Source organism: Mastigoproctus giganteus, chromosome 5 (genome assembly GCF_048544385.1).
Source record: "Mastigoproctus giganteus isolate SK-2022 chromosome 5, ASM4854438v1, whole genome shotgun sequence".
Classification (NCBI taxonomy): domain Eukaryota; kingdom Metazoa; phylum Arthropoda; class Arachnida; order Uropygi; family Thelyphonidae; genus Mastigoproctus; species Mastigoproctus giganteus.
Genome location: NC_143579.1, coordinates 176,210,953 through 176,237,299, shown reverse-complemented (window position 1 = coordinate 176,237,299; position 26,347 = coordinate 176,210,953). Strand labels below are relative to the sequence as shown.

The following is a 26,347-nucleotide window of genomic DNA, read 5'->3' as shown; positions in this document are numbered from 1 at the left end:
TTAGATAGCGAATTTGGAAGTTAATACTTAGTGTCCATAGATTTTACCTTTTGCAACTTACTGCCATTGTTATTGATACGGAATAGTGTAACTTATATCCTGAACTAGATATTGTAAGTTTTAACGTAAAACTAGATAGCAGATAGAGCAGATATCATACATGTAGCACTGTATTAGAAATCTGTTAGCTTACTATAGTAAAGTATTATCAATTAATCAGTAAAATTTATTAATCTTATTAAATTTCATTGTTAATTAAATTGTACTTAAAATGGAATTATGACCCAGATTAGAACAGCAAAGCAATGCTCACAGATTAGCCAAAGTGCTGTGGCTCGGGGGAGAACCGAAGGAAAAGATTCTCCAAACTATCACAGTCTAAAAAAATACGTGAAGTGCTTGTGGACTGTCTAAAACAGGACATGATCTAGCCAAGAAGGATGTCTTTGTGTGTGCTAGGTGCAGAGACTGTGAGGAAATTAGGTGTCAACTAAGCGTTTTGATTGGCATCTACAAGAGTTTGAGGTGTAGGGTAGATGCCTTCAAGGAAATTAGTATGAGGGCCCATTAAGCTCTTGGCTGCCCAACTCAACGACAGAGCTCACTCCTGTGCATCAAGTAACATAGTGGCAATCTCCAAGGCTGGTGATAACATGTGCTGGTCCCACATGTTATTGTTGATGATTCTATTGTCAGGGAGACAGAGAATATATTATGCAAAAAAGGATAGGTGAAGCAGGACCAGGGTATGTCTGCCAGGGGCAAAAGTTGATGATGTTGTAGAGCAGATATCATCTTTTAAGGGCACAGAAGGTGGTGCTGTTGTACATTTTTTGGCACTAATGACCTTAAGAGTAAGAGATGTGCAGATTTAATTAGCATGTACAGGTCAATGTTGAAAAAAAAGACACAAGCTAGGGATTAATTTGAAAGTGTCTACAATTCTGCCCAGACACGATAGGAGAGAGTATATGCTTGAGAGCCTTGTCAATCAATTAGGTGCTGGAGAGATTGTGCAAGGCTTGTGGGGTAGAATTTTTTTCAGTGTGGTCTGTGCTTGCTAACAGGAGAGACTGCTTCTACAGGGATGGGATACACTTAAATAGAAAGGGTGCAAGAATATTTGCTGATGTTATTGAGGCAGTGTTAGGTGGGTCGGAAAACTGCTAGCTTGGGGGTATTCACAGACTAAAAGATTGACAATAGCCGCAGGTAGAGGCGAAAGCGATTTTGCACTGTTTCTGTTGTAATGAGCAGCAACCTGCTGTGAACTTCAAGAGCTGCTGGGAGTCATCATGGAACAAGTAAATACATGGGCTGTGTTAGGGTAACTAAGAGTAAGATCAGGTGCATGTATACTTGCCTGTACACCTAAGTTAGAAATATAGCAAATAAATTTAATGAATTTTGAAGTGCTGATCAAGGCAGATATTGTTGGGATATCAATGTCACTCAGATATAAGCAGTGCAGAATTGGAATTTGGGGAGTACAATGCATACAAAAAGAATAGACAGGGCAGGAAGAGAGGAGGGGTTATTAAAAATCATAAAATCTAAGGAAGTGCGTTCAGTTGACATGGGGACAGTGCAATGTTGAGCCAATTTTGTGTGAAATAAACACTGGGAAAGGGAAAATGAGAGTAGGAGTGTGTTATAGGCTTAATGAATGGTTCAGAATGTAGAAATAATGAATGTTTCAGAATGTAAAAGCATTCTGATTGACTGAATGTTTCAGTAAATAAGAATGTTTATAATGGGGGATTTTAACTTTCCATATGGTTTTTTTTTTTTTTTCCATATGGTGGAAGTGGTTTTTTTTTTTTTTTTTTTTTTTTTTTTTTTTGGCTGATGCTGCATAAGCTTGCTTTCTTGCATCAAATGCCTCTACTAATGCTAATATATTGACTGGAACTTGTGGGTTGGTCACTGACATGCTAGCAAGACTTTTGTGGATTTATTGGAGGATTGTTTTTTACAGAACATGTTCGAGGGGCAACCAGAGGGAGTAATACTCTTGATCTGATTATCAGCAGTGATGATTCATGCATTAGAAATTTACAGATAAAGGAACCACTAGGTGACAGTGATCACAGTCTACTGATGTGGGTAACTACCATCAAGGGAAGGGTTTTTGTAAAGGTGACTACAGTGGTCTCAGACAGCTTTAAAATTCTATACAGGGGAATCAAGTGATGATGTTAAAAACAGCAAATTCTAAATGGGAAGCGTTCAAGTTATGGGCAAGTTGCTGCAATGGAATAATGTTATTAGTGGAGTACTCCAGGGTTCAGTGCTGGGCCCATAGTTGTTTTGTGTATTTATTAATGATATCAATGAAGGTATATCAGGCTTAATGTTGAAGTTTTCAGATGATACAAAGGTCGGTAGGGTTGTTAATGATAGTAAAGACAGTATGTTACTGCAATATGATCTAAAAAAGTTAGGCAGATGGGCTGAGAAGTGGCAACTGAAGTTTAATATTGACAAATGCAAAGTACTGCATATAGGTGGCAGTAACCCAAGAGAAATGTACCAACTTTGTGGTACTACACTCGGGGGGGGGGGGGGGGTGGAGAATGAAAAAGAGCTGGAGGTAATTGTGCAGTTGAATATGAAGGTCTCTGAGCAGTGCAGATGGGCTTCTAGAGCAAGTCATGGAGTTTTGTCAATGATATATAGGAATTTTGCTAGCAGAGACAAGGAAGTGATTATGCCTTTGTATAAGGCAATGGTCAGGCCACACCTTGAGTGGTACAGGTCTGGAGGCTTCACTTTAGGAAGGATGTAGAGTTGCTAGAACGAGTACAGATAAGGGCAACAAGATCGGTGAGAGGAACAAATGGGTTCTCTTACCAAGACATGCTTAAATTCAATAAGTTGTTGCAGTATCTGGAGAGTAGGCACCTGCGAGTTGATCTGATTGAGGTGTACAAGGCCTTGAATGGTTTGAGCATGCTTAATGCTGATGGGATACTTCTGCTTGCTTAGATTAAGAACCTGAGGGGGAGCATAGATTCAAATTGAGGAAAGAGAGTTGCAGAATAGATGTGCATAAGTTGGCCTTTAGCCAGCGGGTAGTTGATTGCTGGAACAGACTTCCATCTGTTGTTGTGGCAGTTGATAGCTTAAATAAATTTAAGGCTGAATTAGAAAAACATTTGGAATGACCCGATTGGTGAAATTAAAGTTTTTTTTTGGTTAATGCTCTATAAGCTTGCTTTCTTGCATCATATGCCTCTACTAATGCTAATGAGTGCATGCTTTGAGTTTAAAATAAGTGGAATGATGTATTAGTGTGGGCAAGATATTAAGTTTCTATGTTCAGTTCAGCAGTATTTACATTTCAGCTATTATCAGTATGTTGTATGACCTTGAATGGCAATACAAATGTCCAAACATTGCAGTAAGGAGTCAAGAAACTGGTGAATATCATCTTGGTGATCATTGTATATACCATGATATCCCAGATGTGTTTGATGGGCAACAGATCTGTGATCATACTCATACAGGTCAAGGAAGCATATCTATATCATTTAGGATGCTTGAGATATGTGAGTAAGTATTGTCTTGCTTGTTCCTTCCTGTAGCTCTCTCTCTCTCTCTCTCTCTCTCTCTCTCTCTCTCTCTCTCTCTCTCTCTCTCTCTCTCTCTCTCTCTCTCTCTCTCTCACACACACACACACACACTGCACATGCTGACAGTAATGGTATCCTGTTAGTAGCAGGCAAGACATCAAGAATGCAGCCCTAGTTCTCAAACTTGTCTGCTAATTATGCTCCCCAGTACAATTGCAGACAGGAATGTCATTATGATGTTGGAAATCTATTTCCTATTGCTATTGATGTCTGTTGATCCTGACATTTTGATGTTCTTCTGATGCTACTAGAGCTATTGCAGTGCATCTAAGTCCTCTCTGTACTCATTGTTGTCAATAGCATCCAGTCATTCAGGCATCACAAATGCTGATTTGCTGTGTTAACCATCCAGTTTTGACAACCGAGTGAACCATGCCATATAAAAGTCTGTCAGCTGTATATCTTGTGTGTGAAAGGTAGGCAGTACATGTTCTTAGGTGGTTATTTGCTCTCCATATTTTTGTCTGCTAAAATTTATAATAATTTTTAAAACACCTTCAAATTCTGGGTAATTAGAAATGGTAATTGACACATTAATCATTTATGTCCATATGGCATAGTTATTAGCATTAGCATTAGTAGAGGCATATGATGCAAGAAAGAAAGCTTATGCAGCATCAGCCAAAAAGAAAAAAAAAAAACTTCCACTCCATCACTCCATTCTTTCGAAATACCTGTCCAGCTGGGCCTTAAATTTGTCAATGTTAAACTTCATTTGCCACCTCTCAGCCCATCTGCTCAACCTTTCCAGATCCTGTTGCAGCAGCATAGTGTCAGTAGTGTCCTTGACAACCCTGCCAACCTTCGTATCGTTTGCAAACTTGCAAATTAAGCTTGATATACCATCATCAATATCATTTATAAATACAGAAAACAATAATGGACCCAACACTGAACCCTGAGGGACTCCACTGATAACATTAGTCCATGATGAGCAGTGTCTATTGATTACCACTCTGTCTTCTCCCCCTCAACCACACCTTTATCCATAACAGCAATTTGCCTCCAATGCCACACTGCTCCAATTTGTGCAGCAGTCTTCCATGTGCAACAGTATCAAAAGCCTCTCTAAGATCCAAGTATATAGTATCAAAGTTATTCCCTACATCCAGTTCTTTTGTGACTGCATCATAGTATCCAATCAAATTGGTCAGGCACGACTTCCCCTTAACAAAACCATGCTGTGTCCGAGCTATAACTGAAGTCTTGTCTAGATGTTCCTGCAATGCTTCTTTAACCGGTGCCTCCATTAATTTTCCTGGAACAGAAGTTAAACTCACAAGTCTATAATTACTTGTTAGCCTTTGATCCTCCTTTGTGAATTGGGGTCACATTTGCACATCTCCAGTCTACGGGTACCTCCCCTGAGTCCAAGGAAGCTCTCATAATTATGGCTAAAGGTTTGCTTACTTCCTTTCCTGACTCCTTTAATATAACTGGATAGGTCCCATCCACCCCAGGTGCCTTTCTTGTCTTTATCTTCAACAATTTCTCCTCCACTTTACTCTCAGTTATTACAAGATTCTTTAGCTTACTGCCAGAGTTGAATACACCTCTGGCATTCCCCTCGCTGAATAACTTCTCGTGTGTGAATGTCAATACAAAATATTCATTTAGTTTGTTAGCTACCTGAGCAGGATTATCGACAGTTGACCCATCGATATCAAGTGGACCAATCTGATTCATCCCCTTCCTTCTAGAGTTTACATAAGTAAAGAACTCTTTGCTGTTTTTCTTTGCATCCCTTGCCAAAGATTTCTCGTAATCTGCCTTCACCTGCCTAACCTCCTTTATAACTTGGTTCCAGATCAACTTGTATCTATCACAGGCTTCTGTGTCACATGTTAATTTGTATGCATCCCATGCATTTTTCTTCTCTGCCATATGTCTCATTAGATAATCTGACGTCCATTTATGCCTAAACCTTGAACAATATTTCTTAGTTGGTGTGTAAAGCCTAGTAGCTTCCAAGATAAGTTCTTTGAATGCTTCCCATTTTGAATTTGCTGTTGGTAACATCATCAGTTGGTCCCACTGTATAGAATTTAAATACTGTCTGAGTCCATCGTAGTCGCCTTTACGAAAGCAATAACCCTTCCCTTTACCCCGATGGTAGTTACCTCTTTGAGTAAATCCCACTTCAGCACACTGTGATCACTTCCACCTAGTGGTTCATTTATCTGCAGATTCTTAATGCATGAAGAATCACTGCTGATAATCAAATCAAGAGTATTACTCCCTCTAGTTGCCTCCCGAACATGCTGATGTAGAAAACAATCATCCAATAAATCCACAACAAATTCCAGTCAGTATCTGGGAAATTAAAATCCCCCATTATAAGACTCTCTGATTTACTGGCCCACTCTATTTCCCTGTACAGTTTCTTATTATACTCATCAGAGTCATTAGGCCTATAACACATTCCCACTCTCAATTTTGATCTCCCAATGCTTATGTCACACCAAACTGACTCGACACTGCACTGTCCAGCGATGTCGAGTGGCTTCACTTCTTTGGATTTTATGTGTTTCTTAACTAATAGCATAACCCCTCCACCCTTCCTATCCTGTCTATCCTTTCTGTAGAAGTTGTACTCCCGAAATTCCAGTACTGCATTCCTTATATCTGTGTGACACCACGTCTCTGATATCCCAACAATATCTGCCTTTGATGCTTTGAGCAATACCTCAAATTCATCAAATTTATTTACCAAACTCCTAGCATTGGTGTACACGCAAGTATACATGCACCTGTTCCTATTCTTAGCTACCCTAACACAACCCATGTGTTTACTTGTACCGCAGTGATTCCCAGCAGTCTCTGAAATATCCTGCATCTTGTTTTCCGGGCTCATTCCAATAGAAGCAGTGCAAGAATCACTTTCACCTAACACTGCCTATTGAGGGAGGCAGTGTTAGGTGGGTTGGAAAACTGCCCACCTAAGTTGGTAGTTTTCCAGGCACCTGCGAGGTAATCTGATTGAGGAGTATAAAGCCTTGAATGGTTTGAGCATGCTCAATACTGATGGGATTCTTCCTCTTGCTCAGAATAATCACCTGAGAGGGCATAAATTCAAATTGAGGAAAGACAGATGTAGGATAGACGTGCGGAAATTTGCCTTTAGCCAGCGGGTGGTTGGTTGGTGGAACAGACTTCCATCTCTTGTCGTAGAAATTGATAGCCTAAATAAGTTTAAGGCTTAGCTGGACAGGTATTTCAAACGAACAGAGGGGTGAAGTGGAAGTGGTTTTTTTTTTTTTTTTTTTTTTTGACTGATGCTGCATAAGCTTGCTTTCTTGCATCAAATGCCTCTGCTAATGCTAATAGCATCAGCAAATATTCTTGCCCCCCTTTCTATTTAAGTGTATCCCATCCCTGTAGAAGCAGTCTCTCCTGTTAACAAGTACAGACCAGGATGAAAAAAATTCTACCCCTTTAGCCTTGCACAATCTTTTCAGGGCCGAATTGATCGACAAGGCTCTTATCATATACTCCCTCCTATCGTGTCTGGGCAGAATTGCAGACACTTTCAAATTCACCCCTGATTCACAGCTTTTTTTCAACAGTGACCTGTACTTGTTAAGTAATTCTGCCGGTCTCCTACCCTTAATATCATTAGTGCCAACATGTACAACTATATCACCTTTTGTGCCGTTAAAAGATGATATCCGCTCTACAACGTCATAAACCTTTGCATCTGGCAGACATACCCTGGTCCTGTTCTGCCTATCCTTTTTACAAAGCATACTATTATGCATGCAAATATCCAGATAAATTGTTAATTTTTCATAAATGGGGCAGTTTCGGTAACAAGCAGTGTGTGTGTGTGTGTGTGTGTGTGTGTGTGTGTGTGTGTGTGTGTAGGAAAAAATCATCCTTTTTTGTTATGAAATATGCCAGTTAAGAAACTGTACTTGCTTAAAGTTCAGAGATGAGGAAAGGAAGGAAAGTGATATATATAATAAGGAAAGTGAATTATAAGTGTTGGTAAATTGTTTTTGTTAAAATCAGAAGGAAGAAATCAGTTGTTGGGATTGCTTTCATTCACAAAATTTGTTTTTTTTTTTTTTTATTGCATTGTACTTAATTTATACATTGTATAAGGATAACAAATTGTATTTTGTAATCCTCTATTAAGGCACTAAGGGTATGCTGCCTATTTTTATATTTTTTCTTTTAAAAGGGTGCCTGATGTAACTGAGTGGTAATGAAGTGAGAGTGTAGCACATGCTTTTTGAATTAAACACGATTCCAGCTCATGATGGCTAAATATGATTAACGATTGTATTTGTGATTTATTGAAAACTGTTCTGACCTGGTGGTCTTTCCGGAGTATAAACAACGGTTCTTGAGGGTGTCGCAGACATTCTCTCAGATATGCCAAGCTGTGCTTGCTACCTGGGAGTCTAAAATGCTGATGGAACTGATATTTGGGTGACACTCAAGTTAACCTAATTTCGGTGAAGTCCAGTCGGTCTGTGACATCCAGATTCTCTGCTTGCATCTTCATGATGGTGTCACTGTTAGTAACCATGTGGAAACCCGCATGTGCAAGTCCTGAAATATGGCAGAGAGCACACTGTGGGTGACCACCCAGGTGCTAACCAATGTAAGCAGGGGTCAAGGTTTGGTGCCCACACCACACGGTGCAATGCGCCCCCTCTTTTACCAGGCAATACTAGGTGGTAGATAACTGTCATCAACTGGTGCAATACCACCATTTTGCTTATTGGAGGCTTGAAGTGGTGGAACTAATATATCAGATGTTTAGTCTCCAGAGCAAAGCTCCGGTAAACCCTTTCCCATCTCTTCCATCATGCAGTGTGATTGGTCTCTTTTGAGGTTATGATGGACATCATGGCAAGATCTAATCTTCCTTACATTTCGAGGGTAGAGCTCTAAAATGGTGTTCACAATCCAACTGATAGTGAGTACACTGGACTAAACCTATTGGTAATTCTCTAGGAGACTTCTGGATCAGCTAATGTATGATCTCTCTGCCTCTACTCCGCCAGATAGTGACTGAGGGGAGTCAGAGTAGTGTGTATCCTCTTAGTTGTCCGAATTATTCACTGTATGATTCCTTTCACTTGAAAGGTGGTACTTGTGCATGTGGCTGTTCTGATATTCTCTATCAGAGACTTAGTAATTTGGAATCTCCTCTTTTTGATCTTCTCTGGCTTTAACTCTCTCTACCACATTCTGTCAAATTCACACATTGCCTCTATCATTCTAACAACTCAACTAATCACTTGGAACTCTTTGACTTCCTTGTTTCGAAAAGTTGGACTGATTTTTGAAACTAAAAATTAGTCCAACTTTCCTAACAGTGAGATAATTTTCCTTGGTGATTTTAATGTTCACAACTCCAGCTGGCTTCAGTTTTCTAGTCACATGGACCCATCTGGTCAAGATGCTGTGGCATTTGCAATTACTTATGACCTTGCACATATTGTTCATTTACCTACTAGAATATATCAGACATTCCTAACCACACATCCAAATTTTGATGTTTTTCTCACAAACAACCTTTCTTAAGTAATGGTCGGGGTGATTGATCCTCTAGGCACCTCAGATCACAACTTGGTGATGGTCTCTTCTCCATTGGAGCCTTTCTCTTATGGCCATTCCCAACCTTGTGTTGTTTGGCCTTATAAGAATGCAAAATGAGATGATCTATGAGATTTCTTTTCTTCTTTTCCTTGGTCGGATTACTGTTTCAAAACTTCTGATGTCAGCGTTTGCTCAGTTGTGTCAGTGAAATTATTCTTGTAGGGATGGAATCCTTTATTCCACACTCCACCTTAAAATCTCGTCCTTTATTGGAAAAACCTTGGTTTTCCAATAGATTTGCTGAGGCTATTCAAGAGAAAAATGTTGGATATCGTAAATGGCTTGTTTCCAAATTTTCAGTTTCATTTTTTGCTTACACCAAAGCTTGCAACAATTGTAAAGTAGTTATTATTCAGACCAAACCAGATTTCAAACAGGCTAAGAGTAGAAAACTTGCTTCTTGTTGAAATGGTAGCTGAGCACTGGTCTCTTGCCAGAGCTATTGGCTGCAACTTTTGCCCATCTCTGTTCCCACTTCTGTCAAAACCAGATGGTTCCATTGTCACTTCAGCCAAGGATAAAGCTGACCTGGTAGCATCCTATTTTTTTTCCAATTCATGTATTAATGATCTTGTTAAACTACCTCTCACCATTCCCAGTATGCTCCATTCAGTGCCTCCTTTTGAAGGATTTTGACGATGCTAAGTAAGCTTCATGTCCCAATGGTATTTCTCCACTTGTTCTCAAAACCTGTGCTCCCAAATTTCTGTTCTGTGTTGCCTTTTTTCATTTTTTTATTCCCAAAGGTTTTTTCCCTTCTGTTTTGAAATTTGCTCATATTCAGTCTGTTCCTAAAAATGGTGATAAATCCCTCCCTTTCGGTTATAGTCCAATTGCAATTACTTCTACTCTTTTTAAAGTAATGGAGAAATTAATTAACTGCCAACTCTTAAACTATCTAGAAATCTTCCATCTGATCAATGATTGCCAGTATGGGTTCCGTTAGTGTCAATTCACTGTTGATATTCTGTCTTAAGTTACTCGTCTGTGGACAAATTTGGTTGAAAAGTTTGGTGAAACTCAATCTTTTAATTGCATTTGGCATAAAGGTCTTCTAAATAAGTTTCCATCATGTGGTTTGCTGACTGTTTTTTGTAATTGGGTATCCAGTTTTCTCTCTGACTGCTCACTGTGAGTGATGATAGATGGCTCTTTTTCTTCTAACTTCTCCACTAATGCTGGTATTTCCCAAGGTTCAGTTCTTTCTCCCACTCTTTTCCTCTTGTATATTAATGACCTTCTTCCATTGGATATCCTATCCATAGTTTTACTGACGATAGCACATTGCATTTCATCTTCCAGTTTGAGAAACCTTTCCCTGCCCAAACAGCTTCAACTTTAGCATTAGCAAAGGCACATGATGCAAGAAAGCCAGCTTATATAGCATCAGCCAAAAAAAAAACAAAAAACACCCTTATTTCGCCCATCCACTCGCTCCAAATGTTTGTCAAGTTCTGCCTTGAATCTTTTTAAGCTTTTTAGGCTTCTACAACGACAGATGGAAGATTGTCCCAGCAATCAACCACCCGCTGGCTAAAGGCAAACTTCCACACATCTATCCTACAACCGTCTTTCATCAGTTTGAATTTATGCCCCCTCAGGTGATTATTCTGAGCAAGAGGAAGAATCCCATCAGCATTGAGCACGCTCAAACCATTCGCTTTATACACCTCAATCAGATTACCTCGCAGGTGCCTAGTCTCCAGACACAGTAATTTGCAAAACTTAAGCCTTTCTTTGTAAGAGCAACCCTTTGTTCCATTCACTAATCTTGTTGCCCTTCTCTGTACTCGTTCCAACAGCTCTACATCCTTCTTAAAATGAGGCCTCCCGACCTGTATACAGTACTCAAGGTGTGGCCTGACCATTTCCTTATACAAGGGGATAATCACCTCCTTATCCCTGCTAGAAAAATTCCCATATATCATTGACAAGACACCATGAGCTACTCTTGCAGACTGTCTGCACTGCTCAGAAAATTTCATTTCTGCCTGCACAATTACCCCCAAGTCCTTTTCATTCTCTACCACTGTCAGTGCAATACTACAGAGTTGATATGTTACTCTGGGATTACTGCTTCCCATATGTGGTACTTTACATTTGTCAATGTTTAACTTCATTTGCAACCTCTCAGCCCATCTGCTCAACTTTTCTAGATCCTGTTGCAGGAGTGTACTGTCATTAGTGTCATTAACAACCCTGCCAATCTTTGTATCGTCTGCAAACTTGGACATTAAGCATGATATACCATCATCAATATCATTTATAAATACAGAAACTTCTCGAGTATCCACTACCAATTCCTTAAATGCTGATCTCCAGGTAATTCTCCAGTGGGACAAAGATAACTTAGTGGATTTCAATCCTTCTAAAACTCAGTTCTGTTTTATATCTCGCAAAAAAAGGATTTGTCTGCTCCTATGCTTATCTTCGATGACAAACTGATTTCTAGAAAGATCATATATCTCTATTGGGGATTACCCTATCTTTTAATCTCTCTTGGGAAATGCACAGTACAAATATTGCTTCCTCTGCATCTAAAAAACTGGGTTTTTTCTTTTGCTCTCATCATTACCTTTCGTCCAAACAGCTGTTCACTCTGTACAAGTCGCAAATGCACCCTATTATGGAATATTGTTTCCACATATGGGGTGGTGGCCCTAAAACCAGGGTGGGGAACCTCCCTCGTGCAGGCAAAATTTTGCCTCCCTCCAGTAAAATTTGAAACTGCCTAGTGACGAAGTCCTCTAAAATGCTGTTTGAAAAATGGCATAAGCTTTAAGGGCAAAACAATCACTTAATATAAGTTGTTTTAAGCACTTCATAATCAAATTTCTGTTAGCTGTAATGCTTACCTTGGGACATTAATCATGAGTTGGAAGACTTACGAATTGATGACGTAACAGTGACACCATTATTACAGCCAATTAGCATTTAGCCTTTGTTTCTCCCCCTAAACCATGCTTGCGCACATTGGCTATGTCTTATTAGGTCTTGTTATTGGTGATGGATTGTCACTGTTGATTTAAGTTTTGTGTGGTTGGTTGCATCATTACACATAATTACAAATTAAATGCAATAATTTTGAATGCTGGCAACATTTATGTTTGATTTGCTTATTTCTGTTTAAGTCAATATTGTAAAGTGCATAAAAGTAACCCCATTCAGCCATGACTAGTAATAATAAAAGAAGAGTTGCAGGCAAAAATTCTTTGTTTGGTTTAAAATGGACAAATAATTATTTTTTCATTTAAGTAAATTGAAAGTGTGTGTGTCACATTTGTAAAGAATCGGTTGCAGTTTATAATAAGTACAATCTTGAGTGGCACTATTTAATCAAGCTTAAGGAATACAAAAAACAAAGAGTTTCTGCATTTAGACAAACCATTTTTAAAAGAATCTTTATGCAAACAGCAATCTATTTTCAAAAGCCATATTATTCACAAAAATACATCCATAATACAAGCAAGTTATGGAGTGTGTGATCTAATTGCAAAGAAACTGAAACCACACATTGAAGGCGAGTTTGTTAAAGGGTGTATAGTTGCTGTTGCACAAATTTTAACTCCGGAAAAAGTCAGATTCTTTGATAATATTAGTTTATCACAGAGGACAGTTTTTGACTGTATAAAAGACATGGCTAACTATATCCAAGTATCCTTGAAACAAGCAGCATCAGAATTTGTGTTTTATTCCAAGGTGTAAGGAGACAACAGATATATCAAATACGGCATATTTGGCTATATTTGTACATGGGATAATGCTTTACGATATGAGGATTTACTTGCTTTAAAATTGATGCATGGTACTATCACAGGTGTAGATCTCTTTTCTGAAGTGAAATCAGCAATAAGTGATTTCGATTTACCTTATGAAAAAGCAAGCAGCGTAGTTATGGATGGTGCACCATCTGTGGTAGGATCTCAACAAGGACTTCTTGCTTTAATTAACAAAGAATTGGAGAGTCATCAACTTGAATCTAATGTGTTAATAGTGTATCACTATCTTATTCACCAACATTTATGTGCACATTCTCTAAGAATGACCAATGTAATGAAAGTGGTAACAAAATGTATTAATTTCATAAAAAATAAGGGATTGAATAACAAAGAATTTAAAGAAATGTTAAAGGACCTTGAAATGGAATATGGTGATTTATTGTACCATTGTGAGGTTTGCTGGCTAAGCAAAGGGTGCATACTCAAGCATTTCTATGAGCTGAAAGATGAAGTGAAAAATTTTTCATAGATATTAAATCCCCCATTATGGAATTAGAGGATCAAAGGTGGTTATGTGATTTGTCGTTTTTGGTCAATATCATTAGTCACTTAAATGATCTAAATTTGAAATTAAAAGAGCCAGATCAGGTTATTACCTCTCTTCTTGTCAATATTAGGAGCTTTGAATCAATGTTGCAATTGTTCATAACTCAACTGAAAAAACACTGCATGATACATTTTCTAACATTGAAAGAACTGAAACCAGAATTGGTAGTGGAGTATGCTGTAGAATGTTCCAGTCTTTTGAATTAATTTCAAAAGAAGTTTCAAGATTTACAAAATCATAAACTCAAGCTAAGGATGGGCAAAACTCCTTTTGATGTGATGCCAGATGAAGCTCCTGATTCCTTGAAACTAAAGTTAATTAATTTACAATTGGATAATACTTTGAAATCCAAATTTAATATTGTAACTATTTTGTAATTTTATAAATCCTATGAAGATACTGAAAAATATCCACTTTTGAGGAATCATGCATTGCAAATTGCATCACTGTTTTCTACCATTAACCAATGTGAACAGTTTTCTCAATATTAAATTTAGTCAAGAACCACTTGTGTACTAGGCCAGTGATGCGCAAACTGTGGGGCACGACCCCTAGAGGGGTCGCAGAAATTTTTAAATAAATTTACTTTTTTTATGCATATAGAAGCTATTGTTGTTACTAAGCCTGTTGTTAAAATTACTTTTTCAATACTGTATGTGTAGAAATCTTACTACTGGAACTAAGTGTGAGATACGAATGAACCCTACTGCTTCTGCAATTCGCCTTAATTTGCTCACTGACCATGGACACAAAAAGCGGCTGACTGATGCAGCGTCTCAGTATATATTAATACTTCTCAGTACAACTCAGCAACGAGTAGTACCGAGAAGTACTATTCAATTAATCGCTCTGCTGTAATCCCTTTAGCTCTTAATTCGTGCTTGCTACGCTACAGCACAAATTCTCAAATTGCCTAAAGGCCAGAGGTGCGAATATGCGGTGGAGTAAATATATATGGCAAGTGTGTTGTGCACGCACTTTATTCTGCTTTGTAATTCAGTGCTTTCATACAACTTGGATGTGTTTTTCATTCTTCTGCTACTTTTTCTATTGCACGTTTCATTATTATTATCATCATTGTTTTTAAGAAGAAAAAAATACATATTTTACCATGGACAACTGGGTAATCAGAACAAAAAGGCCGAGGAGTGACAACAATATTGCTACAGGTACTTCAGAAGCTAATAAGGTAAGAAATATTATATCATTTGAAAATTTGGACACTAACGATATTTCGAGTGAAGTGCAACCACCAATTTCTCATAGAGAGCCATCACATTCCAAATCAAAAGGAATGAAAAAGAATACAAAATATCAAGAGGAATTTATGAAGTGTGGCTTCACCTACAGTGTTGTTGATGATGAGCAACGTCCTTTGTGCGTAATATGCTACGAAAAACTCTCTAACAAAAGCATGAAACCTGTTAAATTAAAAAGACACTTGCATACAAAACATCCAGAGCTAATAAAAAAAAACTGAATCCTTTTTCAAAAGCCATGCTGATGCCATACAAGGCATCAGCATGGCTTTCAGAATTTCATGAAGGTCAATCATTCATGAAGAAACATACAGCAGTTCCCTGTAAAGCTTTAAGAGCATCGTTAGAAGTTTTGTGTTTAATAGGAAAAAATTCGAAATCACATACTATTGCTGAATCCCTTGTTCTACCTGCTGCAATAAAAACGATTTCAGTTACGCATGGAGAAAAGTACATCAACGATTTAAAAACCATTCCTCTGTCCAGAGACAGTCTTACGGCGTATTGCAGTTATTGCAGACAACATAAAATTCAATTTATTAAATCGATAGAGAGAAAGTCCAATTTTTGCAATGCAGTTAGATGAATCCACAGATATTTCAAACCTTGCTCAACTAATTGTATATGTCAGATACTGCTACTAGGGAGAAATTTTGGAGGTTTTTCTGTTTTGCAAAGCTTTGGAAGGAAGAACGACGGGCGAGAATATTTTTGATATTATAAATATTTTCTTTCAAACAAATAATCTGACGTGGAAGAACTGTGTTGTGATTTGTACTGATGGTGCGGCTGCATTAACAGGAGAAAATAAATGTTTAAAGGGCAAAGTAAAGGAAGTTGCTCCAAATACAGTTTTTAATCATTGCATTATACATAGGGAAGCATTAGTAGCGAAGGAAATGCAAACTGATTTGTACGAAGTTTTGAAAGATGCAGTAAGTGTGATCAACTTTATTAAAAGTAGAAGCTTAAATAGCAGACTTTTTACTATACTTTGTAATGAAATGGGATCCGCTTATGAAACGCTTCTTTTATATACGAAAGTGAGGTGGTTGTCCAGTGTTAAAGTGTTGCGACGTACTTTTGACCTCAAACATGAAGTTTTATTGTTTTTATCAGATACAAATCAGAACCTTGCCCAATTGTTTACAAATCAAAAATGGCTTGGAAAACTTAGTTACCTTGTTGATATACTGTATTTGAAAAACTTAATGATTTAAATTTAAGTCTTCAAGGACAGGGAACAAATATATTAATACTCAGTGATAAAATAAAAGCCTTCAAAAAGAAGCTTAATCTTTGGAAAACTGAATTTGAGCGTAATAACATTAAAATGATATTAAGAGTAGGAGACCGACAGAATTACTTAACAAGTACAAGTCACTGTTGAAAAAAAGCCATGAATTAGGGTTGAATTTGAAAGTGTCTGCAAGACACGATAGGGGGGGTATATGATGAGAGCTCTGTCTATCAATTCAGCCATGGAAAGATTGCGCAGGGCTGAAGGGGTAGAATTTTTTTAGCCTGGTCTGTACTTGTTAACAGGAGAGACTGCTTCTACAGGGATGGGATACACCTAATAGAAAGGGTGCAAGAATATTTGCTGATGCTATCGAGGCAGTGTTAGGTGGGTCAGAAACTGCTAGCTTGGGGGAATACAAGGACTAATAGATTAACAGTAGCCACTGGCAGAGGTGAAAGTGATTCTTGCACTGCTCCTATTGGAATGAGCAGCAGCTTGGAAAACAAGATGCAGGGTATTTCAGAGACTGCTGGGAGTCATTGTGGTACAAATAAACACATGGGTTGTGTTAGGATAGCTAAGAATAGGAACAGGTGCAAGTATACTTTCATGTACACCAGTGCTAGAAGTTTGGTAAATAAATTTGATGAATTTGAGGTATTGTTCAAAACATCAACATATCAGATATTGTTGGGATATCAGAGACATGGCGTCACACAGATATAAGGAATGCAGAACTGGAATTTGGAGAGTACAACTTCTACAGAAAGGATAGACAGGATAGGAAGGGAGGAGGGTTTATGCTATTTTAAGAAACACATAAAATCCAAGGAAGTGAAGCCAGTCGACATCGCTGGACAGTGCAGTGTCGAGTCAGTTTGGTGTTGACATAAGCATTGGGAGATCAAAATTGAGAGTAGGAGTGTGTTATAGGCCTAATGACTCTGATGAGTATAATAAGGAACTGTACAGGGAAATAGAGTGGGCCAGTACATCAGAGAGTCTTATAATGGGAGATTTTAACTTCCCAGATATTGACTGGAATTTGTGAGTTGGTCACTCACACACTAGCAAGGCTTTTGTGGATTTATTGGATGATTGTTTTCTACATCAGCATGTTCAGGAGGCAACTAGAGGGAGTTGATCTTGATCAGATTATTGGGAGTGATTCTTCATGCATTAAGAATCTATAGATAAAGGAACCACTAGGTGGCAGTGATCACAGTGTGCTGCAGTGGGATTTACTCAAAGAGGTAACTACCATCAGGGGAAAAGGGAAGGTTTTTTTGCTTTAGTAAAGGTGACTACGATGGTCTGAGACAGTATTTAAATTCTATACGGTGGGACCAACTGATCATGTTACCAACAGCAAATTCAAAATGGGAAGCATTCAAAGAAATTATCTTGGAAGCTACTAGGCTTTACATACCAACTAAGAAATATTGTTCAAGGTTTAGGCCTAAATGGATATCAGATGAACTAATGAGACATGTGGCAGAGAAGAAAAATGCATGGGATACATATAAATTAATGGGTGACATGGAAGCCTATGATAGATATAAGCTGTTCTGTAACCAAATCACAAAGGATATTAGGCAGGCAAAGGCAGATTATGAGAAATCCTTGGCAAAGGATGCAAAGAAAAACAACAAAGAGTTCTTTACCTATGTAAACTCTAGAAGGAAAGGGATGAATCAGATTGGTCCACTGGATGTTGATGGTTCAACTGTTGATGATCCTGCTCAGGTGGCTAACAAACTAAATGAGAGTATTTTGCATCTACATTCACTCATGAGGAGTTATTCAGGGAGGGGAATGCCAGACGTGAGTTAAACTCTGGCAGTGAGCTGGATGATTTTGTAATAACTGAAGGAAAGTGGAGGAGAAATTGTTGAAGATAAACAAAAAAAAGGCATCCGGGGTGGATGGGATCTATCCAGTTATATGAAAGGAGGCAGCAAAGGAAGTAAGCAAAATCTTAGCCATAATTATGAGAGCTTCTTTGGACTCATGGGAGGTACCCATGGACTGGAGATGTGCAAATGTGACCCCAATTCACAAAGGAGGATCAAAGGCTGACACAAGTAATTATAGACCTGTGAGTTTAACTTCTGTTCCAGGAAAATTAATGGAGGCACTAGTTAAAGAAGCACTGCTGGATCATCTAGACAAGACTTCAGTTATAGCTCGGACACGGCATGGTTTTGTTAAGGGAAAGTCTTGCCTGACCAATTTGATTGGATGCTATGATGTGGTCACAAAGGAACTGGATGCAGGGAATATCTTTGATATCATATTATTTGGATCTTAGAAAGGCTTTTGATACTGTTGCACATGGAAGACTGCTGCACAAATTGGAGCAGTGTGGCATTTGAGGCAAATTGCTGCTATGGATAAAGCGATTGTTGAGTGGGAGAAGACAGAGGGTGGTAATCAATAGACACTGTTCATCGTGAACTAATGTTATTAAAGTGGAGTCCCTCAGGGTTCAATATTGGGTCCATTGTTGTTTTCTGTATTTATAAATGATATTGATGGTGGTATATCAAGCTTACTGTCCAAGTTTTCAGATGATACGAAGGTTGGCAGGGTTGTTAAGGACACTAATGACAGTACACTGCTGCAACAGGATCTAGAAAAGTTGAGCAGATGGGCTGAGAGGTGGCAAATGAAGTTTAACATTGACAAATGTAAAGTACTACATATGGGAAGCAGCAACCCTGGAGTGATGTATCAACTCTGTGGTACTACACTGACAGTGGTAGAGACGGCGCCTCCGTAGCCAGGTGGGCAGAAGCAGCAGTGCGTATCACACGCTTCTTGATTAGACGGGGGTTCGAACCCGTGACCACCAAATACAGAGAATGCGGAAAGGTCAGGGAATGATCACCGCATATCACCGGAGCAATATGGCCTTAGTTGCTAATGCTCCTAAAAACCAGATAACAACTGACAGTGGTAGAGAACGAAAAGGACCTGGGGTAATTGTGGAGGCAGATATGAAGTTTTCTGAGCAGTGCAGATGGTCCGCAAGAATAGCTCATAGTGTCTTGTCAATGAAATACAGCAATTTTTCTAGCAGGGATAAGGAGGTGATTATCCCCTTATGTAAGGCAATGGTGAGGCCACACTTAAATACTGTATACAGGTCTGGAGGCCTCATTTTAAGAAGGATGTAGAGCTGTTGGAACGAGTACAGAGAAGGGCAACAAGATTAGTGAATGGAACAAAGGGTTGCTCTTATGAAGAAAGGGTTAAATTTTGCAAATTACAGTGTATGGAGACTAGGCATCTGCGAGGTGATCTGATTGAGGTATATAAAAGCTTGAATGGTTTGAGCATGCTCAATGCTGATGGAATTCTTTCTCTTGCTCAGAATAATCATATGAGAGGGCATAAATTCAAATTGAGGAAAGATAGATGTAGGATAGATGTGTGGAAGTTTGCCTTTAGCCAGTGGGTGGTTGGTTGGTGGAACAGACCTCCATACTTTTATTGTGAAAGTCAATAGCCTAAATAAATTTAAGGCTGAGCTGGACAGGTACTTGGAATGAACAGAGAGGTGTAATGGGAGCGTGTTTTTTTTTTTTTTTTTTTTTGGCTGATGCTGCATAAGCTTGCTTTCTTGCATCATATGCCTCTACTAATGCTAATGCTAAAATGTTCCCATGTTTTTCTGATTTTATTAATAGCAGTAATATTGACATTTTGCAATTTAGAGATATCATTGCCACCCACCTGACAATGCTAATTAAGTATTTTTCCAAACGATTTCATGTTTATCCAGAAAAAAAGTTGTGTTAGATGTGTGATCCCTTTGCTTTTGATATTTCGTCATGCCTCGAAATTACCATTGAGCAAAAGGAAGATCTTATCGACCTGTCATATGACGAAGCATTACATGCTCGTTTTTAACATTACAATTTGTGAAAAATTTTGGCTTTCTCTTCAAGACGAGTATCCAGAACTATCAAAAATGGTGATACAAACGTTGCTACCTTTCGGGTCTACATATTTATGTGAGGTTGGTTTCTCAAAATTAACAGCTATAAAAACAAAACAGCATTCCAGACTTGATCTAGAACATGACATGAGATTAGCAATTTCAAATATTGAGCCAAATATGGACCGAATATTATCGGTTATTCAGGCTCATCCTTCTCATTAATTGTTTTGTTTTGTTATTGCTAATTTTTTATCGTTTTGGTATTATTCATTTTTTATTGGTTTGTAATTTTAATTGAAGAATAAGAATTTGATTTGTTGTTTTTACTGTATTCAATTAAACAATTATTTTAATGTGTAAATTAAAAAGAAAGAAATGTTTCTCGGTCGGTACTTGAATAAAATTGTCTACTCTATAATTTATAAAATGCTATTTTTCCTCTAAAAATCTGGTCATCCCACTTCTGTATTTACGTGGGGGGGTTGCACCAATTTTATATTTAATAAAGGGAGTCACGAGTGAAATGAGTTTGCATGCCACTGTACTAGACTTGCGGATGATAGTCTTGCAAACTAAGAATTGCTGCATCAACAGTGCCATCTAACATCTCATCTCTGAACTTTCCAAAGCAAAGCAGGGCCAACCTTACCTTCTCATTAAGGTGCAAGGTAAGAAGTTTTATTAAGATTGGATGGGCGAAATGGGAAGGATTTTTTTTTTTTTTTTTTTTGGTTGATGCTGTATGAGCCTGCTTTCTTGCATCATATGCCTCTGCTAATGCTAAATTAAAACATTATAACTGTGGTGTCTTTGGTGTTTTGGTATTTAAAGCATTATAACTGTGGTTAATTATAACATTTTAATTAATATCGCTTAGTGTGATTACATGCATACCTATGAATTTGTAAAATTTAAGATTCATATTTTTCTCGGCAAAGAATCCCATCAGAATTCAGCGTACTAAATTGAGGACAGTACACTCAATACACCTCAATCAATTGATTGAGGTGTATTGAGTTCTTATACACCTCAATCAGATCACCTTGCAGGTGCCTAGTCTCCAGCCACTGCAATTTGCAAAACTTAGCCTTTCTTGGTAAGGGGACTCCTTCGTTCACCTCATCAATCTGGCGCCTCCGTAGCCAGGTGGGCAGGAGCGGCAGTGCGTAGCACACGCTTCTTGATTAGACCGGGGTTTGCGCCCGTGACCACCAAATACGGAGGATGCGGAAAGGTCAGGGAATGACCACCACATATCCCCGGAGCAATATGGCCTTAGTTGCTAATGCTCCTAAAAACCAATAACAACAACAACAACCTCATCAATCTTGTTGCCCTTCTTTGTACATGCTCAAGCAACTCGAGAGTAATGTACCTACTATGTGATACTACACTCAGGGTAGTGGAAAATGAAAAGGACCTGGGATAATAGTACATTCCATCCTTCCTAAAATGAGACCTACAGACCTGTATGCCATTGTTGAGTGGGAGAAGACAGAGAGTGGTTATCAATGGATACTGCTCTACGTGGACTAATATTTTTAATGGTGTCCCTCAGGGTTCAGTGTTGGACCCATTGTTGTTTTTTTATATTTATCAGTGATATTGATGAAGGTATATCAAGCTTAATGTCAAAGTTTGCAGATGATACAAAGGGTGGCAGGGTGGCTAATGATAGCAACAATGGTGTGCTACTCAACAGGATCTAGAAAAATTATTCATATGGGCTGAGAAATGACAAATGTAAAGTACTGCCTATGGATAACAGTAACCCCAGAGTAACGTACTTACTAGGTGCTACTACACTCAGGTTAGTGGAAATGAAAAGGACCTAGGATAATAGTGCATTCCGATATGAAGTTCTCTGAGGTGCAGACAAGCTACCAGGACAGCCCGTATTTTTTTTTTTTTTTTGAAGATATACAGGAATTTTGTTAGTAGGGATAAGGAGGTGATTATCTCATTGTCAGGCCACATCTTGAGTACTTCATACAGGTCTGGAAGTCTCATTTTAGGAAGGATGTAGAGGAGCTGCAACAGGTACAGAGAAGGGCAACGAGATTGGTGAGGGGAAACAAGGGGTTCTTTTACCAAGGGAGGCTTCTGAAGACTAGGCACCTATGAGGTAATCTGATGGGTGTATTTTAGACTTACAAGTGCAACGGTTCCTGAAATCCAAGTATATGATATCAAAATTATTTTTTGCATCCAGTTCCTTTGTGACAACATCACAGTATCCAATCAAATTGAGATCAGACCTCCCTTTAACAGTGTTTATGTCACACCAAACTGACTCAACATTGCATTGTCCACCATTGTCAATTGGATGCCCTTCCTTAGCTTTTGTGTCTTTTTTAACTAATAGCACAACCCCTCCTCCCTTCCTGTCCTGTCTATCCTTTCTGTACACATTGTACTCCCCAAATTCCAATTCTGCACTGCTTATACATGACACCACATCTCTGATATCCCAACAATATCCGCCTTTGACCAGTACTTCAAACTCATCAAATTATTTACTATACTCCTAGCATTGGTGTACATGCAAGTATACATGCACCTGTTTCTACTCTTAGTTGCCCTAACACAGCCCATGTATTTACTTGTTCCACTATGACTCTCAGCAGTCCTGGAAATCTCCATTGCCTTGCTTTCCATGCTTCTGTTCATTCTAATAGAAGCAGTACAAGAATCACTTTCACCTCTGCATGCGGCTACTGTTAATCTATTAGTCTGTGTATCCCCCCCCCAAGCTAGCAGTTTTCCAACCCACCTAACACTGCTTCGATGGCATCAGCAAATATCCTTGCACCATTTCTATTTAAGTGTACCCCATCCCTGTAGAAGCTGTATCTCTTGTCAACAAGCACAGACCAGGCTGAAAAAAATTCTACCCTTATCAAAGAAATCCATATCAAAGCTATGGATTTCTTTTATATATGCTTAACCTAGTAATCAGTTTTCTATATAAATAATCTATTGTTGGCTTAATTATAAATTTACAAGAATTAGTGATTAATTGAAATGGGAAATCTTTATATTAATTGTCAAGTCTGCTAAGTAAGAATATAACTTATTGTAAGCTGTTTATTTCATTGAGAGAATTATAAAATGCAATGTGTCTACCTTACTTCAAACACACAGAGAGCAATAAAAACACATAATCAAAACTCAAACAGACAAAAATACTAGAGCTTGCTTGTGAATGCTATTCTAGAAATTCATTATGAGTAGGGAGTTCATTGGTGGACTTTTTCTGTTAAAAAGTAAGATTTTTTTTCACGGACAGATTCCATAAAATTTGGGTATCTCGCTTCTGGACGAGAAATTCTAAAATTCACACTGCCTTAATTCTAATTGATATATTAAATTTTTAAGTTTAATTTTTTTTGGTGGACCATGCCCAATAAAAATGGTTAAAGGTGGAAAAGAGTGTTACCTGACAATATGTGACACAGCTAAAAAGTGTAGAGTACAAAGGTAGCAATCATAAAAAAAAAAAAAAAATAGTACATGTAATTTTAAAGAGTATAAACCTGGTTCACAACCTTATGTATACTGACATTATTTATTTATTTATTTTTGTTTTGAAGTTAATGTTAACTTGGTATATTGGTCATTATGGAAGGATGTTCATGTAGCCTGTGAGTATTTCTGTGACTTTTTCTAAATAAATACTGTATGTCTAAATAGTACTTTTCTTTCTTTCTTTTTTTTTTTTTTTAAATTTCTGTTACATATATATTTAATCAGTTTTGGTCAGTTTATAAGAAAATTCAGTCTACAGAACTGAATTATTCAGGTCTAATGCTTTTGTGAAAAATTTGTACACCTCAATATTCCATCTTCCATTGAATGAATAATTGAGACGTATTAAGGCTTCTGAGGAGAAAATAAAATGAATGAGAGTGAAATTTTCACTATTATGAATGATTCCAGAACTGGGAGCCATAAATTTAAAAATACAGGGGAAGAGGTTTAAACTGAAATGCAGTAAAGTCCTCTTTTAGTCAGCAAGTTGTTTATTACTGGAATTAGTGTGGTTTCTACTGTATATAGTTGGGTGTGTATATATATATATATATATTATTATTTTATCTTTCTATTGTGGTTTATTGTGTTTATTTTCTTAATTACGGGTGTTTTCTACTCATAGGTATTATGGTTAATACATTACTGGTCTTTAAGCTAGCCTAAACTCGGTTATCTTAAATGCCCAGGGCCTATTCATTTATTATTTTTCAACTTGTTACGTATTGCTAAAGAAATTGTCATATTAATTATAGATGAAAAACTGTAGCAATACTACTTTATGACAAAATGATAAAATATTAAACATTTTTATACATTTATTGTATTACATCTTTATACATATTTGTATTACATCACATGGTAATACAATAAATGTATAAAAATGTTTAACATTTTTATACATTTATTGTATTACATCTTTATACATATTTGTATTACATCACATGGTAATACAATAAATGTATAAAAATGTTTAATATTTTATCATTTTGTCATAAAGTAGTATTGCTACAGTTTTTCATCTATAATTAATATGACAATTTCTTTAGCAATACGTAACAAGTTGAAAAATAATAAATGAATAGGCCCTGGGCATTTAAGATAACCGAGTTTAGGCTAGCTTAAAGACCAGTAATGTATTAACCATAATACCTATGAGTAGAAAACACCCGTAATTAAGAAAATAAACACAATAAACCACAATAGAAAGATAAAATAATAATATGTACTCTGTTCGTACCCGGGCATTGCTAAAACAGCTACCGGGACAACAGAAAAATCTAGAAATAATTTAAGGAAAACCACTATAAAAGTATATTAAAAGTAAAATACAACATAAATTATCATATTACTAAAGAATAATATATATATATATATATATATATATATATATATATATTATATAAATTACAATGTGTCAGCAGAAGGCCGACCGGGCTAGCCGAGTGGGTAAAGTACCTGCCCGGCAACCCAAAGGTCGCGGGTTCGATTCCCGCCTCGGGCTTGGATCAAAGTACTGCAAAAACCTTGGGAGGTGCAATATGGCCACAGAAGCCGATGCGCCAACAACTACCAAATCAAAAAAAAAAAAAAAGTCAGCAGAATGGATAATCCTTGTGTGAAGTAAATACAATGAAAACCATACATAAATATAGAAACATTGAAGATAATAGAATGGGGGAGGGGAACAATTCAAGAGGAAGATTCTTGTGGAAGGAATTCATATCTAAAAATTTTGGAATACTTTAAAAAGAAAGCCAATATGGCAAATTTGTGAGCCAATTCTAAACAAATTTAGACCAGCATCCTCTGAAAACATTGAAACCAAATAATGTGATACAGTATATGAATCACAGCAATATGACCAATAAATTGAACAACTTAAAATTAAAAACAGCATGACCATTGAGCTGTGTCTCATTGGAAAGCCACAGAATAACAATAGCTGTGGAATCACTGCATTTCAGCTATTGCACAAATCAGTGCATTGAACAGCTGATACACTATCAACCTGCCAATGCACAACAGTGGCCCACTGTTGTGCATTGGCAGGCTGATAGTTACTTGAATTTTTCAATTAACCACTTTTTCAAGTGGTTACTTGAAAAATTAAACCAAGATAGCTAAAGTGCCCTCACAATGCAAATCCAAACCACTAACTAGAAAACAAAGTATGAATAAGGAACTAGAATATAAAATCAACTGGACTGTAGGTGGTAGTGGGGGTGTAGCTACCATATAGCAAAAGTAGGCAAAGCCTAGGGGCCCTATTTCACGAGAGCCCATAAACAGATTCAAGTAGGGGCTGCCCCTACTATGCTAGGGCCTATAGACAGATGCAATGTGTAATGAAAATATTTTTCTCACTGAGCTCCTTAGCAAATTTATACATCTAGAATAAGGAAGGAATTCTTATATCTTATCGCCAAAACATAACAAACCCAGGCAGTGGCAGTCTTTATTTTTCTTTTACAAATGCAACTTTGTATAATGATCAGACACCCGTTTGGTTACTGTATGTGTTTGCGTCATATCGTATGGTGTTCAGGATTCCCAACATGACAGGAGGCATGGGGGATAGGCTCACCGTATACGAACATTTAGCCATATGTGGTGGTCAAAAGTTGTCAGTTGATTAATTTCAATTCAAGTTTGTTCAAGTTTGAGTCATTATCAAAACAGCAATTGACATACAAAAATGTATTTGTTTATTATTACTATTTGTATTTAAAATATAAAGTTTAAAATTAAATTAATAAAATTTTTAGTTAAAAATGGATGAAAAGAAAAAGGG

General features: G+C 37.5%; 1 protein-coding gene across 1 annotated transcript in view; it reads left to right on the top strand.

Annotated features, from left to right (window-relative positions):
* Window positions 1-26,347, top strand: part of LOC150085867 (tubulin delta chain-like) — a 191,390-nt gene that overhangs the window by 21,674 nt on the left and 143,369 nt on the right. The gene's annotated exons all lie outside the window — the stretch shown is intronic.